The sequence below is a fragment of the Oryctolagus cuniculus genome, chromosome 8 (assembly GCF_051225735.1).
Source record: "Oryctolagus cuniculus isolate XC-2025 breed Fujian yellow rabbit chromosome 8, ASM5122573v1, whole genome shotgun sequence".
Lineage (NCBI taxonomy): Eukaryota > Metazoa > Chordata > Mammalia > Lagomorpha > Leporidae > Oryctolagus > Oryctolagus cuniculus.
In genome coordinates, this window is record NC_142874.1 from 119,062,712 (window position 1) to 119,081,384 (window position 18,673).

Below are 18,673 nucleotides of genomic sequence, written 5' to 3' on the forward strand. Positions count from 1 at the left end.
AATTGAAAAAAAAAAAAAAAGGCACGGTAAATTAATCCTCAATGGGAAAAAAAGTATCAAGACGCCAGCTCAGGACTTTTCTTTGGTATTTTCGGGGAAGATCAGCCTTCAATGCCACCGCAGCCACTGGCCGGAGAGAGAGAGAGAGAGAGAGAGAGAGAGAGAGAGAAGAGAAGAGAAGAGAAGAGAAGAGAAGAGAAGAGAAGAGAAGAGAAGAGAAGAGAAGAGAAGAGAAGAGAAGAGAAGAGGAGAGGAGAGGAAAGTGGATTAAAGCGGAGAAAGGCAATGCAACCTTCCTGTACAGTAAATCCTGCTAGAAAGAATTCAGCTCACCACAACAACCTGACAATCAGCACAGTCATACAGCTGAAGAAAAGCACAGAACTTGCTGATTAGCAAGGGCCAGAGACTAGTTGCTAGAATAGCCCGCCTGTACCAATTAAAGGAGAGCTGCAGGGAAGGAGAGGCAGGCATCGGTATTTTAAAAACCCTCCAGGCAGTTCTGCCACAGCTGAGTTTGAGAAGCAGTGCCCAAGCAGGTTGGGCAAATGTGGGAGTGTCAAGGTATTGGCACAGGGCTCTGTGTTCCTCAGTGCAAGGAAAGATCAAGCATACTATGTGTGTATGCCAGCCACTCAGCTTGCAGGAGGACTCGCCAATCATATTTCTGCTTGTTTGACTCAATACAAACGCAAGGCAGCCTTTCTCCTCTCTGTATTTGCCTTCTTTCCTACTGCAAGAGTGTGATCCAGTCTTTAAGTGAAAAGAAACGCCGCCCTCTAAGGAGTAGGCTCTCAGGGCTGAATGTTCTCATGGCAGGTGATCCATGTCATGTTGTGACAATAGTGTACAAAATGTAACATTACTACTTATTATTAAAATTTTCAGCAGTACAAGGTTACTGTAGCTTTTATGCAGAAGCCTCAGCTATAAAGTTATTGGGACAAATTAGAATTACTCCCAAAAAGTGTTATCAAAACATTTCCTGTTTATTTATTTATTTGAAAGTCCGAGTTATGGGGTGGGGGGGAATCAATCTTCCATTTGCTGGTTCATGCCCCAAATGGCTGCAACAGCTGGGGCTAGGCCAGGCTGAAGACAAGAGCCATGTGGGTGCAGGAGCCCAAGCACCTGGTCCATCTTCTGCTGCTTTCCCAGGCACATTTCCCACCCACGGAGTTTGAAAAGCCAGAGTTGAGAAAAACCCAATGCAAACCAGCCCAGCCCCGCCTGATGCCTGCACACTCAAGCCCCCTTCTATAAGAGACCAGGCTGTCTTCCGTGTGCTCCCCAGGAGTGAGCCCCTCTCAGGTTTGCCTCTGAATAAACCTGTTCTGGCTGAGTTCGTGGCCTGTCTCTTGTTTGTCTTGCTCTTCTACTCTTACACTCCCAGTGTCTCACCTCATGATACCCTGTGCCACCCTGGGACTCCACTAGCAAGGTCATCATCAGATGTGGCCCCTCAACCTTGGACTAAAACTGTGAGCAAAACGCAACCTCTTTTCTCTATAGTGTACCCCCTCTTTACAACTGTGTCAGAAACAACAGAGAAAGGGCTGAGACACAGGCTTTCCAATGGAGGATTATTTTGCTTGCTTCGCATCCTCAAATGAGTTTCCCCTTCTTGGCCTATCTGTGCTGGGGCATAGAGATGCAGCTGTGGGGTCAGCACAGTGGTTAAGTTGCCATCTGGCACACCTGCATCCCCTATCAGTTTCGTGTTTGAAGCCCGGCTCCACTTCTGACTTTAGCTTCCTGCTAATGTGCACTCTGAGAGGTAGCAGGTGATGGCTCCGGTACTTGGGTTCCTGCTACTCATGTGGGAGACCTAGATGGAGTTCAGAGTCCTGGCTTCAGCCTGGTCCAACCCCAGCTGTGGCAGGCATTTGGGGGAGAGACTCAGCAGATGGATGACTTCTCTCTGTCTCTCAAAAATTGCAAGACAAAATTTTTTTTACTTAAAAAAAAAAAAACAAACTCTAGGTGTCAATAGCCTCTTGCCTCAAGCGACTGATATATAAATAGGCCTACGACTCAAGTGTAGCCAATTTTATAACCAAAATATCATAAAGGGGCTTTCTTCTCTGTGCCTTGCCAGGTTGGTAGGTGAGAACCTGGAGTGGCTGGAGATCATCTCTGCTGTCACATACCTGGGAAGGTATCCTTTGAAGTCTTGAAATTAGGAAGAACTCCAAAGAAATCAAGTGTATGTGTGTTATACAAGGGTACTTAAAAACATTTGTGGAAAATGGGATTAAAAGGTAAGTTTATTTTGGTGGAAACATTTTTTAAAATCCATGCTTAGTTTTTTGATAATATGCACGTCCATGAAGTTTTTGAGGATCCTCTGTATGAATGGATTTTAAAATGTCTTTGATCAAAATAAACTTTTAATTCCTTTTTCCACAAACTTTTTCTAGAATTCTCATTTATTATGTTAGAAAATTAAAGAACACTTAAAATGTTTTATTAATTCCTTTAAAATTAACAATGAATCTATTGCATGTTAGAATAACTCACATGTTATGAAAAATAATTGTTTCCCAAACAAAAAAAATACTGGCTTTTTTTTTTTACATATTTGGAAATCTCTATTTATAGAAGACATATCCTACTACCTGCTTCTCCATTCAATCTGTTCAACACTACATGTCATGGAGCCAATGGAAAATTCCACTTATGAGAGAACAATGGAAAAAGGCAAACATTGCCTTTATCGTTAATATTAAAATGGTTTTGACCTTGAAGACTCAAGAGCATTTCAGGGATTGTTCTCCAGACCACACTTTGAGAACTTCTGCCTTAACAGACATGGCTTTGCCTAAAGCCATCCCATGCCTACAATTAAGCAGTCTCGTGAACCCATAAATAACTGTCTATTTTTCCCTTATACCAGCAGGCCTTGGATTTCTGCTTCTTACAACCAAGAGAGTCCTGAGCAACTCACAATAAATCCCTTCGTGGTTTTTTCTGCTGTGGGAAAGTTTAGGGAAGCTTAGCTACACCTTACAAATGATGCTTCACCTCTGTTTCCTCTCTTCCTGCTACTGTCCTCCTTCCTTCTCTATTGAAGTTAGCATTAAGTCTACTCTCTTAGTCAAATTCTTCCCCTCATGATCTTCACAGAAACAATGCAACTCACAACCCAACTCATGTCTGTATGTGGCCCCAGGAAAGACAAGATTTCAATCCTGTCCTTTGTCTAGCATGCCCACATGGAAAATCCTGTTAGACATCATTTGCCCAATCCCCATTCTGACTTTTTAGAAATCACAATCATCCTATTTGTTAAAGCCACTTAAGGAAAAATGAATTTGTTCTTTTTAAGTTTCTCATTTCTTGATTTTAATTTCCATTGAATTCCCTAATGTTTTTTTCTTTGTGTTTTTTTTTTTGCTCACATTTTTAAAGATGTGATCTTCACCTTAACTGGATTTTTTGGAATGCTTCTGAAATTATTAATATTTCAAAGATTGAAAAATGTCACTAGATTACCTCTGAAAATAAAGCCACAGTGCCACCTAGTGGTTTCTCTGCCTCACTAACTAATCATTAAAATAAAGACACTGTAGGCAAGGAATCATTAAATTATAGGTTGGGTGGTTATTGAGTCTTAGAATGTCTCAAACAATCACAAATAGTCAAACATCAATCTTATTTTACAGTTATTTTTTGTGCAATTTCTCTAAACAGCCTTTCGGAGGCAAAAAGAGTCTGTTTTCATGTGCCTCCTCCTTACGATTGAGGAACATTTTCCCAGCAAGTCTTTCCTTACCTTTAAATACATTCTCTTGCGAGAGGCATGAAAGCCCAAGAATTAGCTTAAACTAATCCGGAGCTGCCTGCTAGAACTTTCCCTGAAGTTCAGAGCCCCATAGAATGTTGTGTGGAATACTGTGAGAAAGGAAGGGGGAAGAAATGGATGCTGGAAGCAATTCCCAACATCTGCTTCACCAACTGACACAAGACTTGTCACAAAACTGCCGAAGCCCAGTCCATTCAGATTGAGATTGATCAAAATGTGTCGTCTAAATTGACCAAACGGTACACTTTAAATGGATGCATTTATTGAATGGAAGTTCTACCTCAATAAAGTTAGTTTTTAATAGATTCATATATTGAATAGAAGTTATACTGCAATAAAGTTAGTTTTTTTAAAAAATTCAAGGATTCCATGGACAGATGGATAGATAGCCAAAATTCAGCATATTCACACAATATTGTTCAGCCTTAAAAAAGAAATTCTGACACATGCTACACCACAGGTGAACCTTTAGCACTTTAAGTGAAATAAGCCAGACATGAAAGAATAAATATTGTATGATTCCACTATAAACAGAATGAGATCCACAGAATGATGACATTCATAGAAACAGGAAGCAGAACGGTGGTTTCAGGGGATGAGAGAAAGGAACAGAGAGTAGTTAGCAGTTGCAGAGTTTCAGTTTGAGAAGATGAAAAATTTACGAAGATGGATGGTGGTGATGGTTGTACAACCATGTGAATATGTAAAACCACGGATCTGTAGACTGATGAAGAAAGATCTTCCATCTCCTGGTTCACTCCTCACATGCCTATAACAACCAAGGATGGGCCAGGCTGAAGTCAGGAGCCCATAACTCCACCTGGGTCTCCCACATGGGTGGCAGGAACCCAAGGACTTGGGCCATCATCATCTGGTTCTCAGGCGCATCAGCAGGAAGCTGGATTAGAGGCAGAGTAGCTGGAACTTGAACTGGCACTGCCATATAGGATGCAGGTGACTCAAGCTGTGACTTACCCCGATGTGTCACAAGGCCCATCCCTGTCTCTATTTTATTAACCATTTGGCTTCTAGCTCCTACTTCTGCCCTTTTAATCATCCATCTATAAGAGAATGTGTTTACCATCAAAACAAAAACAAAATCTGACTTGTATTTTTAAAGACTCCTTTCAGTATTGGGGAGAGGTTTACTGTTAAAGGACACACGGAACTTTCTGGAAGAAAAATGAGAGTGCTGGGGACTGGGGGGATACATTTGTCAAAGGTCACCCCTTCAAAAGGACACTAGAAAGCAATGCATTTTATCATAAAGGAAATGTACCTCAAATAACTTGATTTTAAAACCTTCAATCAACTCTGCAGAGTAGAAACATTTCTGCATTTGGGATGACATGAAAGTTTTCTTCCAAACCAGTTTCAAAATTAGCCCCACATTAGAAATGACTTATTTTCTTGGTTGACCCTGGCAGGAAATGTTCCTAGAAATCTGAGCAAACTTCCTATGAAGACACTCCTCCTCAGAGGCCGTGTGCCTATGTCCTTGTCCCCTTCAAGGTTTTGTTCATTTCTCATCACCCGGAAGGGTTCTCCCTAGCCCTGCTGAAATGTCCATGCATATTCACACACACTTCTCCTCTGCTTCCTGTGTCTCTACACTACTTCCCCACCTTCTGATACATTAATTCTGGTATGATTAATTATTATCTGTCCCCACCTTCCCACTCCCATTAGAATATCAATTCTACAAGGGCAAGATTCTTAGAAGGAGGGGACTTTTTTTTTTTGTTTGTTTTTGTTTTTTTTTTTAATTTTTGACAGGCAGAGTGGACAGTGAGAGAGAGAGACAGAGAGAGAAAGGTCTTCCTTTGCCGTTGGTTCACCCTCCAATGGCCGCCGCTGCAGCCGGCGCACCGTGCTGATCCGAAGGCAGGAGCCAGGATCCAGGTGCTTTTCCTGGTCTCCCATGGGGTGCAGGGCCCAAGCACCTGGGCCATCCTCCACTGCACTCCCTGGCCATAGCAGAGAGCTGGCCTGGAAGAGGGGCAACCGGGACTAGAACCCGGTGTGCCGGCGCCGCAAGGTGGAGGATTAGCCTATTGAGCCACGGCGCCGGCTAGGAGGGGACTTTTTTAAAAAATTTATTTGAAAGGCAGAGAGAGAGAGAATATCAGTCTTCCATGCACTGGTTCAATCCCCATGCTTAAAACTGCTGGATCTGGGTCTCCCATGTCAGTGGCAGGGATCCAAGTACTTGAGTCATTACCTGTTACTTCTTAGGATGCAGATTAGCAAGAAACTAGAATTAGAAGTGGAGCTGGAACTCGAACCCAAGCACTCCTACATGGGACTCAGTCAGGTAGCCCAGACAGCAGCTTAAGCACTGAGCCTAACACCTGTCCTGAAGACAGGGTGGATATTGGTCTGTTCCTAGTACACAGCCGATGCTCAAGGAATGACTTCAAGTTTCCTAATTAAATATTTATCTCTTGTGTTGCTGGTGGAGAGAATGTGACATTAACCACATAGTTTTTAATAATGTATGCCCTAGGGCCGGCGCCGCGGCTCAATAGGCTAATCCTCTGCCTAGCGGCGCCGGCACACCGGGTTCTAGTCCCGGTCGGGGCGCCGGATTCTGTCCCGGTTGCCCCTCTTCCAGGCCAGCCCTCTGCTGTGGCCAGGGAGTGCAGTGGAGGATGGCCCAGGTGCTTGGGCCCTGCACCCCATGGGAGACCAGGAAAAGCACCTGGCTCCTGGCTCCTGCCATCGGATCAGCGCGGTGCGCCGGCCGCAGTGCGCCGGCCGCAGCGGCCATTGGAGGGTGAACCAACGGCAAAGGAAGACCTTTCTCTCTCTCTCTCTCACTGTCCACTCTGCCTGTCAAAAAAAAAAAAAAAAATGTATGCCCTATGTACTAGCAAAAGTTATTGAAGACGATTTGCCATCTCGTCCCTCCACAATGTGAAGGTACTTTAAAAAATTCACAAGGAAAATGGAATTAAAAGATAAGGCTGTTTTGGTGCCAAATTTTTGAAACATATGCATATGTGTCTGCAAAAAGTTCATTAAGCATGTGTTTCATGAAAAAACTATTCATGAATTTCAGTTGTTTTGCATCAAAATAAACATATCCTCTAATTCCATTTGTCCATACAATTTTTGAAGTACCCTTCTATATGTTATCACTTCTATGTGGTCTGTACTGAGCATTGCCACATAAGATGTAGAACAGGAAATGTTAAAATATAGAAAGAAAGCAAAAATATCTGCACTAAAAATCCAGGCCCCTCTGTAACTCTGGTTTACCATTGCACTTAGCTTTGAAGATCGTTGGCAACATATTTTAAAGGTCTAAGTCATATTATAAGGGAACATGTTGGTTAAAATAATTTTATATAATCGACACTATATGCTAACTAAAACTGTACTTTTCTCCTATCACTTATTTACAAAACAGATTGTATTGGGTAAGCCAAGATGTTTTTTGAACTAAGGCAGTCATGAATTAAATTTTAATTGACCCTACATATGACATCATACAGTGTAAGATGTCTCGAGTACTTTTCTGGCACAAATGAAATGTTTTTGTACTGAGAAAAAGTTATTTTTATACAATCATTCTTTTTTCTTTTTCTTCTTTTCTAACATTAGGAAGGCCCCTTAGGCAGGTGGTTAGCCTAGCAGTTAAGATGCCCACGTCCCACACTGGAGTATCTGGGTTTGGTACCCAGCTCTGGCTCCTGATTCTAGCTTCTTGCTAATGAGGATGCTGGCAGTCAGGTGTGATGGCTGGGTCCCTGCCAGCCATGCGGGAGACCTGGACTGAGTTGCCAACTCCCATCTTGGGTCCAGTCCAGCCAGCCCACCCCCAGCCATTGTAGCACTTGGGGTCCTAACAGGCAGATGAGAGCTCTCTGCCTCTCAATTTTTTTAAATTATTTTAAAAGAAAAGCCTTTTGAGGTTTTTAAAAAATATTTATTCATTTGAAATGCAGAGGTAGAGAGAGGGAGACAGAGAGAGAGACAGAGAGAGAGATTTTCCATCTACTGATTCAGTCCTCAAGCTGCCAAAACGACCAGGGACTAGGCCAAGCCAAAGCTAGGAACCTAGAACTCCATCTGGGTCTCCCACGTGGGTGCAGGGGCCCAAGCTCTTGGGCCATCCTCTGCTGCTCTCTCGGGAGCATTAGCAGGGAGCTGGATTGGAAGTGGAGCAAGGGGGGCTGGAACCAGCATCAGGCAGCAGCTTAACCCGCTGCTCCACAATGCCGCCTCCTCCCACCCCGTAATTTCTACAATGCCATATTCTGCAGATGCAAACACTACTATTTCTAAAACTGCTGCTCCTAAGCCAGTGCCTTATCCAGACCAGGCCTATACCTTATTCCTGAACCATGCTGAGAGTGTCTTCTTAACCATCTCTTCACAAACGCCAGCCGCCATGCAGATGGACAACCTTTAGGGAGGGCAGACCCGGAACTTCTTCGTAGCCCAACAGGGCCCAGCACAGTGTTTGGTCCAGAGTTGGAACCAGTGAAGGGGAAGTAGGAAAACATAAAATAACTCCGGACCTAGGTGAGTTCGTGGCAACAAGAGCGGGCGCAACGTGAGGTGGGCTGGTGCAGATAGGAATCTGGGAAGACCAGTCTGGGACGGTCCTGGGACAATGTAGGGAAATCAGGCCCGGTCTGCGGCAGCGAGGCCACCATCTTGACGCTCCCGGGCGGCGGGGGCGGGGCCTTGGCGCCCGATCGCCCCGGCGACGGCGTCCGGAGGGCGGAGTCGGGGGCGGTGGCCTAGCGCCCCCGCCCCGCCCTCCCCTCCGCGACCGCGCGCGGCCCCGCCCAACGGTCGCCCCCCGCGGCGCGCGCCCAGCAGGTGGCGGCCGAGCCCCACCGCCTCGAGGCCGGGCACGCGGTGGGCGCGGGGGTAGCGTCCGGCACCGCCGCTCCCGCCGCCGCCACGCAGAGCCGCCCCCGCCGCTGCGGGGCTCAGGGGCGGAGAGTGGGGAGCGGCCGGTCCCCCGCCGCCCGGTCGCACAGGTGCGGCCGGCGCGCCTGCGAAGATGCGGCCGGTGTCTTAGGATGAGGTGTTAGTTCCAGGTACGGGAGCCGAGGGCCGGGAGGGCAGCTCGCGTTCACTTCTGGAAGCTTCTAGCGCCTGTGTTTGGCGACGCTGTGTGCGTACCGGAACGGCCCGCTGTTGCTTTCGGAGGATCCGGAGACCTCGGCGACGGTGGCCGTCAGACCGGGCCTCGAAGACTCTGCAGGGGTGCGGGGAACGAGCGCGGGCCGCGGCCCCGCAGGCCTGCCCTGCCCTGTGCCTGCAGGGACTGGTAAGGGGCGGGCTGCGACGGCGGAGGGGACAGCCGCCGGCCGCTCCTCAGACCCTGAAGCCTTGGCCCTCTGGTCATCACACGGGGGCCTGAGCTTCCCCCGCTCAATCAGAAGCACCATGCATTCTTGAATGTTTCCCGCCAAACTCTGCCCCAAGCCCCGCTTAGGGTGTTCTAGGCTTTGTGAGTGCACCACGCTGCACTTTTAGGGGAGAAGGAGGTCTGGGCATTGTAAGAAAAGGGGCGCAGAACGGAGAGGAGACAGGCTGGAAACTCGCAGCCAGCCCGAATTGATCCAAAGAAAATAAACCCCGCGGAGGTGGGTGACCAACTGCCAGTGTGCACACAGACTGAACACGTGGCAGAGGGCCAGACCCTAGGGGCTGGGCTTTATTTATATCTTAGGTGGGCTAGGGGTGCGGTGGGGATGGGGGGCAGTAGGCAGAAGTGAATTCCTTCCTACAGGTTCTTTAAGTTTGGCCAGTGGGCTTCTAAGCCTAAGGAGAAATGCAGGGTTTGGGCTAGGGAACAAAATAGCCTGTGAGACTGAATTAGGATTCAGGGGCCAGGGATAAATGCCGATTTTATCTTTTGGGTAATGAACGAGAAGGATGAGGCTTGTGTCCTGGTTCCATCAGTAGTTGTGTGGGGTTTTGCCTGGCAGCCACTTGTTGCTGCCTCTGTCACCAGCAGGTTCAGGAGGAAAGAACCAGCACTGCTAGTGTCCCAGAGACCAGTCAGGCAGGGCTGCTCCCTGTGCCTCAAGTCCTGGGGACCGGAATGGGCAGAGAGCTCTGGCCCTCCCGCCTGTGTCTCACCGGGAACTGTTCTTTGTTTTAAATTTATTTGACGGCAGAGTTGGAGAGAGGGAGAGACAGATCTTGCGTTGGTTGGTTCACTCCCCAAATGGTTGCCCCAGGAACTTGGAACTCCGTCTGGGTCTCCCATGGCTGGCAGGGGCCCCAATACTCAGGCCATCTTCTGCTGCCTTCCCAGGTGCATCAGCAGGGAGCTGGATCAGAAGTGGAGGCCAGGCCTCCAACCGTGCTGATATGGGATGCTGGTGTCCCAGGCAATGGTTCAACCTGCTGCACTACAACGCTGGCCCCCTTGTGTTTAGTCTTACTAGAGTTATCCTTCTGGGTTGTAGGTGAAATGGTTTTTATGCCATAGAGATGTATTTCCTAAATAAACTGAGCACAGTAGTATTCAGTATGTATGTAAAGCCCTTACTGTTGTCAACCTAAATAATACAGAGAGGAAGTGTCCAAAGAGTAATATTTATTTGGAATAGAATAGTGCAGTGGGAATACACATGCCCTAGTAAACTAATTGAGTGTATTCTAAGAGGTTATAGCCAGGGGAAGATTTTAAATGTTTATTTACTTTATTTTTATCAACTTAACAGGCAGAGCGAGGGAGAGAAAGAATAAGATCTTCTATCTACTGGTTCATTCCCAATACCTGCAGTAGCCAGGGCTGGGCCAGGCCAAAGCCAGGAGCCTAGAGCTCCATCCGGGGCTCCCATGTGGTTGGCAGGGGCCCAAGAATTGAAGCCATCGTCCACTGCCTCCCAGGCTGCGTGAGCAGGAAGCTGTGTTTGAGACGGAGGAGCTGGGCCTCTAGCTAGCGCTCCAGTATAGGATGTTGGTGTCAATATGGGATGTGAGTGTTGCAGGCTACAGCTTAACCAGCTGTGCCACAACACCAATCCCAAGAGGAAGATTTTAAAGGTGAAATGAAGATTCCATATTTTGAAACAATAATCCCTCTCTGAGGTTGAACAGACAGTAGTTGGGCAGATGTCCTTGCAGAAGTACTGTTTGTGAGGTTACAGTGGCTTTTGTGCGAGGTTTTGGTTCTGGCAGTCTTTTATGAGTAGTTCTTGTTATCAGGCTCACCTGCACCAGATCCCCTCCTTCATGACACCCCAGCCTTATAGTCAGATACAAAGATAGGTATGTTTGACAAAAGTAACTTCATTTTGATTCTAATAACGTTCATACCCTGCCCTCTTCCCTTTTAAAAATTATGTATGTGAGTGGCAGAGAGAAAATGAGACGGTGAGTAAGAGAACCTGCATACTGCTGGTTAACTGGCTAAATGCCCACAGTGGCCTCGGGCTGGGCCAAGGGCTAAATTAGCAACCAGCCAGGAACTTAGTCCAGGTGGGAAAACAGAACACCCAGTGGGTGCGTGCCGAAGAGGCAGATACAAGAGGCAACCTTGCTTTCTAACCACCTACTGTCTCGTCTTGGTCACTAAGTCCATCACTGATCACTGCATTAACCTGTCGTGATGCATGATCTGACCACCTCTGACAGGCTGCACACCTCTCAGTACTGCCACACTGGGGGCTAATTTTCCAGTACATAAATTTGAACAGCATAGCCAAACTATAGCAGCTTCATAACAGGCCTCAGTTTCCCATAGCTGCTGGAGCATCATGTGCCCCTGAATAAAGCCCTACAATGACTTTGCATTGCAACTATGGTGAGTCCATAGTATGGTCTTTTCAGAGTCCTGTGACTGTACCTCTTGCCAGCCTCACTAGTGTTGTCCCAGGATAATTCAGTAAAGAATCCAGAAAGGCCTTCCTTGGCCCTACCCTGACTAGAGTAGCCTCAATTCCATCTTTCTATATACCACCCGCCTACATTATTATTATTTTATTTATTTTAGAGGTGGAGTTATGCACAGAGAGAGGGAGAGACAGAGAGAAAGTCTTCCAATTGCTGGTTCACTCCCCAAATAGCTGCAACGGCTGGGGCAGAGCCGATCTGAACCAGGAACAAGAAGTGTCTTCCAGGTTTCCCACGCAGGTGCAGGGGCCCAAGGACTTGGGCCATATTTTTTTTTAAGATTTTATTTATTTATTTGAGAGGTAGTTACAGACAGAGAGAGGGAGAGACAGAGAGAAAGGTCTTCCTTCCATTGGTTCACTCTCCAAATGGCTGCAACGGCTGGAGCTGCGCCAATCCGAAGCCAAGAGATTCTTCCTGGTCTCCCACACAGGTGCAGGAACCCAAGTACTTGGGCTATCTTCCACTGCTTTCCCAGGCCACAGCAGAGAGCTGAATTGGAAGAGGAGCCGCCAGGATTAGAACCAGCAGCCATATGGGATGCCAGCACCACAGGCAGAGGATTAACCTACTACGCCACAGCACCGGCCTGTGGGCTATCTTCCACTGCTTTCCTAGGCCATAGCAGAGAGTTAGATGGGAAGAGGAGCAGCCAGGACTAGAACTCATGCCCATATGGGATACCAGTGCCCCAGGCGGAGGCTTAGCCCACTATGCAAGACTGCCAGCCCCCATTATTTTCTTCACTGCACTTAACTAATGTCCAATAATATATTTTCTTTTCTTTAGTGTCTTTTTTTCTCCATCAAGTGAGTAAATTCAGAAATTCACAAGGGTAAAAACTTGATTGATCTTGATTTTAGACAACTCTGTCTCTAGAGTATGTATAGAAACATTACTTATGGCAGCAACATGGTAAACTAGCAAAATGCCAACAGCAGTCATTAAGAGTTGTCTAATGGTTGCTGTGTGATAGGCCCTCTGCTGAGTGCTTTACACACGTGAATTATTGAAGCTGTCCAGTTTTGATGTGAGAAGAGCAAGAGGTGCATGTCTTCCCCATATAGCCCTATACATTACATTATTTCCCAGAAGCATTGGCAGTTCTCTTATTAGAATGTTGATTTGTATTGTAAGATCTTGGAATATTGCTATAGCAAATAAGTAGTGAACCTCTTCCTCCACGTCCCTAAAAATGAACCGGGGAGCATTTTGCTAGAAAGGATAGGAGGGACACAAAGCAGTATTAATAAAAGCAGAGTACCAAAAGAGCATGACAGGCTCACGGCCCAGGAAATCAGACCACTGGAGCACGGTATCTGTGTGACTGGCAGGGCAGGAGGTCATGCTGGGGGTTGCTTAGGCCAGATTGCAAAGGACTCTGAACACTCGTCTTGGTTCCAACCTTGTTCTTTGGCAAAATGACTGGTTTTAGAGGCAACTCAGTGATTTTTAAGAAACTAAAGTTAAGGGACCAGCGCTGTGGTGTAATGGGTAAAGCCACTGCCTGCAGTGCCGGCATCCCATATGGGCACTGGTTCAAGATGCGCCTGCTCCACTTCTGATCCAGCTCTCTGCTATGTCCTGGGAAAGCAGGAAAGATGGCCCAAGGGCTTGGGCCCCTGCACCTGCATGGGAGACCTGGAAGAAGCTTCTGGCTTCAGATTGGCACAGCTCCGTATATTGTGGCCAATTGGAGAGTGAACCAGTGGATGGAAGACCTCTCTCTCTCTCTCTCTCTCCCCCTCCCTCCCTCTCCCCCCTCTCTCTCTCTCTCTCTCTCTCTCTCTCTCTCTCTATCTCTATCTCTGCCTCTCCTTCTCTCTCTGTGTAACTCTGACTTTCAAATAAATAAATAAATCTTCGAAAAAAAAAAGAAACAAGTTAGAAAGACAAAGTATTTTGGCAAGAATTAATGGAAGCATGGGAGAATAGAATGGCACTAACATTGATTGAATTGCATATTCAAGAATTCCTTCTTTGTGGCTTATGATCACATGTAATTTTTTAAAATATTTGTTTATTTGAGAGGCAGAGTGACAGAGATAAATATATAGAGAGAGAGATACCTCCGTCTGCTGGTTCACTCCCCAAATCCCCACAATAGCTAGGGCTGGCCAAGCCAAAGCATGAGTCAGGAGTTCCACACAGGTCTGTGAGCAGCAGGAACCCAAGTACTTGGGCTGTCACCCACTGCCTTTCCATGCTCACTAGCAGGGATCTGGATCAGAAGTATAGTGGTTAGGAATCAAACCAGCACTCCAGTATGGGACACAACATTGCAAGTGGCAGTTTAACTCACTTAAGCACAATGCCCCTCAACGTATATTACTTTTAGTGAGCTAAAAGATACTACAGGGGTAGATATTTGGTATTTGGTATTGTAGTTAAGATATTAATGTCCCATGTCAGAATTCTTGGGTTTGAGTACTGGCTCCACCTCCATTTTCAACTTCCTGCTGATGCACACCCTGGAAGGCAGCAGGTGATGGCTCAAGTACTCGAGTTCCTACCACCAACATGGGTGACCTAGATTGAATTCATGGATGCTAGCTTTGGCCCTGACCAGCCCAGGCTGTTGAGGGCATTTGGGAAATGAACCAGTGGATGGGAGTGCTCTCTCTCTCTCTCCCTCTCTCTCTGTCTCGCTCTCTCCCTCTCTCTCTCTTTCTCTCTCTCTCTCTCTCTCACTCCCTCCCTCCCTCCCTCCCTCCTTCCCTCCCTCCCTCCTCAGATAATAAAAGATATTACAGAGATAGGCCTAGCAGAATGTGATGATAAATTGTATGTGGAGTTTGAATAGGCAAAGAGTGGATGAAGACATTGAAATGTCTAACTTGGGAAGTTGGATTTATGATGCCACTATCTGAAAACCCGAGGAAGCAGCTTTGTTGGGGAGAAACTTACTGGAAGCAGTGGAATTGTCCCTGTCTGGCCTTGCTGTTGATTGAAATCACCTGTGAGGAGACAACACATTTTTGGCCATCTTTGTGCTGAATGTTTCCCATGAGAAATCAGAACATCCAAGTTGGAAAAGCTTTCGCAGCTCACTAGGCTAATCCTCCGCCTAGCGGCGCCGGCACACCGGGTTCTAGTCCCGGTCGGGGCGCCGGATTCTGTCCCGGTTGCCCCTCTTCCAGGCCAGCTCTCTGCTGTGGCCCGGGAGTGCAGCGGAGGATGGCCCAGGTGCTTGGGCCCTGCACCCCATGGGAGACCAGGAAAAGCACCTGGATCCTGGCTCCTGCCATCGGATCAGCGCGGTGCGCCGGCCGCAGCGCGCCGGCCGCGGCGGCCATTGGAGGGTGAACCAACGGCAAAGGAAGACCTTTCTCTCTGTCTCTCTCTCTCACTGTCCACTCTGCCTGTCAAAAAAAAAAAAAAGAAAAGAAATCTTCTAGTCCAGCACTCTACCCAGGAAAGGACACTCAGGGAGAGTGTCAGACTGTGAAGGGCTCGTCTTCAGCTATTCCTCACAGGAAACCCACTCATATATTCAGGATGCTCTAGGCTTTACAAAGTCCACTTCAAACTAGAGTCTCTCTTTGTTTCTGCTTTTTAACCCTGCTTCTGCAGTAGAATATGTTCATTCACATTCATTTTTTTCACATGGCAAATTCTTACTTACCTTCACTGAAATAGTTCCAGACTCTTTTGGTTATTTCTCACATCAGTAAACCTGCTTATAATTTTTGGACCTATCTCTGACTTACCAGACAGAATTTCCTCTACTCAGCAACTTTTCTAACCAAGCTCAAGAGCTGTTGCCTGCTCAGAAACATCTCCAAACAATAAAAAGTAGTTTAACTTTTCAAAAGATATTTTAATGCTCCAGGACTGTACCTGGAGAAAGGTCAGGTCTGGGAATATAAATATGGGTGTTATCTGTGCCTATAGGTTTACTTGCTGTATTGTTTTGATAATGCAAGTAAGGTCTGTGCCAACAAAATTAACAGTGGGCCAACAGGGATCATATATTTGAGCGTGTTTTGTTGTAATGTACAAAGCTGGGATAAGTGATACAGGCTATTAGTTAAAATATACTTTAGGGGAAGGTGTTTGATGCAGCAGTTAAGACACCACTTAGAATTTCTGAGTCCCAGTCATTTTTCCAATTTAAACTTATTGCTAATGTATATCCTTGGAGGCAGCAGCTCATGGCTAAAATTGGGTCCTGGTCTCCCATGTTGGGGACCTAGGTCCTGACTTTGGTCTGACCCATCCCCGGCTGTTGTGTGCATTTCAAGAATCAACCAGTAGATAGAGGATCTGTTTCTCTCAATCTCTGCCTTTCAAATAATTAATTTTTTAAAATGTAATATATTTAAAATTTTTTAAATTTATTTTTTAAGGACTACAAATTTCTTAAGTACAACTTTAGGAATATAGTTATTCTTCCCACCATATCAGCCCTCCCACCCTTCCTCCTCCTCCCTCTCCCCTTGCCAGTCCCATTCTCCATTAAGATTCATTTTCAATTAACTTTGTACAAAGAAGACCAACTCTATACTAAGTAAATATTTCAACAGTTTTCACACACACAAAACTGTTTGAGAACTAATTTTACAGGTAACTCTCATAATACAGCTCATTGAGACAGAGGTCCTGCCTGGAGAGTTAGTGCATAGTGACTCTTGTTAACAATGAACACACTTTTATGTATGATGTCAGTGACCACCTGAGGCTCTTAAAATGAGCCACCTAGGCTATGGAAGCCTTTTGAGTCCACAGACTCTGTCAGTATTTGGATAAGGCCATAAGAAAAGTGGAAGTTATCTCCTCCCTTTAGAGAAAAGTACATCCTTCTTTGATGACCACTTATTTCCAGTGGGGTCTCTCTAACAGAGATCCTTCATGTAGAACATTTTTTGCCGCAGTGTCTTGGCTTTCCATGCCTGAAATGCTGTCAGGCACCTTTCAGCCAGACCAGGAAGCCTTAAGGGCTGATTCTGAGATCAGAGTGTTAATTAAAGAGATTGTCATTCTGTGAGTCTGCTTTGTGGACTGCTTCTCATGTTGGACATTCTCTCCTTTTTAACTCTATTATTATTGCCAGGCTCTTGATTGCCAGGCTCTTGATGCTATTTATATAATCTCTTTAACACTTAATCCTATCTATATGTTTACTTTAACACTTAATATCACTTTAACAGTTAAGAGGGCATTTTTACCACCAATTTTAATGGTATTTGGAGTCCCATGATAAGTTTTTAAACTATACCCTTAGAAGTAAATCTGTAGGAATGTATGCAGAACTATATAGCTTTACAGTTACAAACTGCCTCCTCCTTCTCTTACTCCTGTTATTATTATTTACTGAGATCTATTTTCAATTGACTTTATACACATATGATTAACTCTGTGTTAAGAGTTCAACAAATAGTATGAAGAAAAAAAGATGAAAAAAACAAAGAAAATGAAACTGTTCCTTGACCGTCAAGACAAGGGCAGTTCAAGTCATCTGTTCTCAAAGTATCAATTTCACTTCTACAGATTTTGCTTTAGGTGCTCTATTAGTTCTCACAGATAAGGGAGATTGTATAGTATTTGTCCCTTTGGGACTGGCTTATTTCACTAAGTATGATGTTTTTCAGATTCATCCATTTTGTTGCAAATGACCAGATTTCATTTTTTTTTTTACTGCTGTATTCCATAGTGTACATATCCCTTAATTTCTTTATCCAGTCTTTGGTTGATGGGCATTTAGGTCGATTCCATGTATTAGCTATTGTGAATTGAGCTGCAGTGAACAAGGAGGTGCAGATAGCTCTTTTGTTTACTGATTTCATTTCTGTTGGGTAAATTACAAGGAGTGGGATGGCTGGGTCATATGGTAGGTCTATATTCAGATTTTTGAAGTATTTCCATACTGTCTTCCATAGTAACTTTACCAGTTTACATTCCCACCAACAGTGAATTAGGATACCTTTTTACCCACATCTTCACCACCATTTGTTGTTTGTTGATTTCTTAATGAAAGCGGTTCTAACTGGGGTGAGGTGAAACCTCATTGTGGTTTTGATTTGCATTTCCTGACAGCTAGTGATCCTGAACAATTTTTTATGTATCTGTTGGCCATTTGGATTTTCTCTTTTGAAAAATATCTGTGCAAGTCCTTGGCCCATCTCTCTCTTTTTTTGGTAAGATTTATTTATTTATTTGAAAGTCAGAGTTACACAGAGAAAGAAGGACAGGCAGAGACAGAGGGAGAGAGGTCTTCCATCCGCTGGTTCACTCCCCAACTGGCTGCAATGGCCAGTGCTGTGCCAATCCGAAGTCAGGAGCCAGGAGCTTCTTCTGGGTCTCCCATGTAGGTTCAGGGACCCAAGGGTTTGGGCCATCTTCCTCTGCTTTCCTAGGCCACAGCAGAGAGGCTGGATCAGAAGTGGAGTAGCCTGGTCTCAAAATGGTGCCCATATTGGATGCCAGCACTGCGGGCAGCAGCTTTACCTACTATGCCAGCCCCTGGCCCATCTCTTAACTGGGTTGTTTGTTTTGTTGTTGTAGCGTTTCTTGATCTCTTTGTAGATTCTGGTTATTAATCCTTTATCAATTACATAGTTTGCAAATAATTTTTCCCGTTCTGTTGGTTGCCTCTTCACTTTCCTGATTACTTCTTTTGCTGTACAAAAACTTTTCAATTTGAATAATCCCATTTGTTAATTTTGGCTTTGACTGCCTGTGCCTCTGGGGTCTTTTCCAAGAACTCTTTGCCTGTGCCAATGTCTTGCAGGTTTCCCCAATGTTCTCAATTAATTTGATGGTGTGGGGTCTTAGATTTAGATCTTTAATCCATGTTGAGTGGATTTTTGAGTAAGGTGTAAGGTAGGGGTCTTGCTTCATACTCTACATGTGGAAATCCAGTTTTCTCAGCACCATTTGTTGAAGAGACTGTCCTTGCTCTGGAGATTGATTTTAGCTCCTTGGTCAAATATAAATTGGTTGTAGATGTTTGAATTGATTTCTGGTGTTTCTGTTCTGTTGCATTGGTCTATCCAT

General features: G+C 45.4%; 1 protein-coding gene across 4 annotated transcripts in view; it reads left to right on the forward strand.

The window, feature by feature from the left end:
• Window positions 1-8,598: 8,598 nt before the first annotated feature.
• The window catches only part of CCDC158 (coiled-coil domain containing 158), an 89,458-nt gene continuing 79,383 nt past the window's right edge, over window positions 8,599-18,673 (forward strand). For all 4 annotated transcript variants that reach the window (XM_051819665.3, XM_051819664.3, XM_051819666.3 and 1 more), the window contains exon 1: window positions 8,599-8,862. The gene's annotated coding sequence lies outside the window, so the exon portion shown is untranslated. The remainder of the gene's footprint in view (window positions 8,863-18,673) is intronic.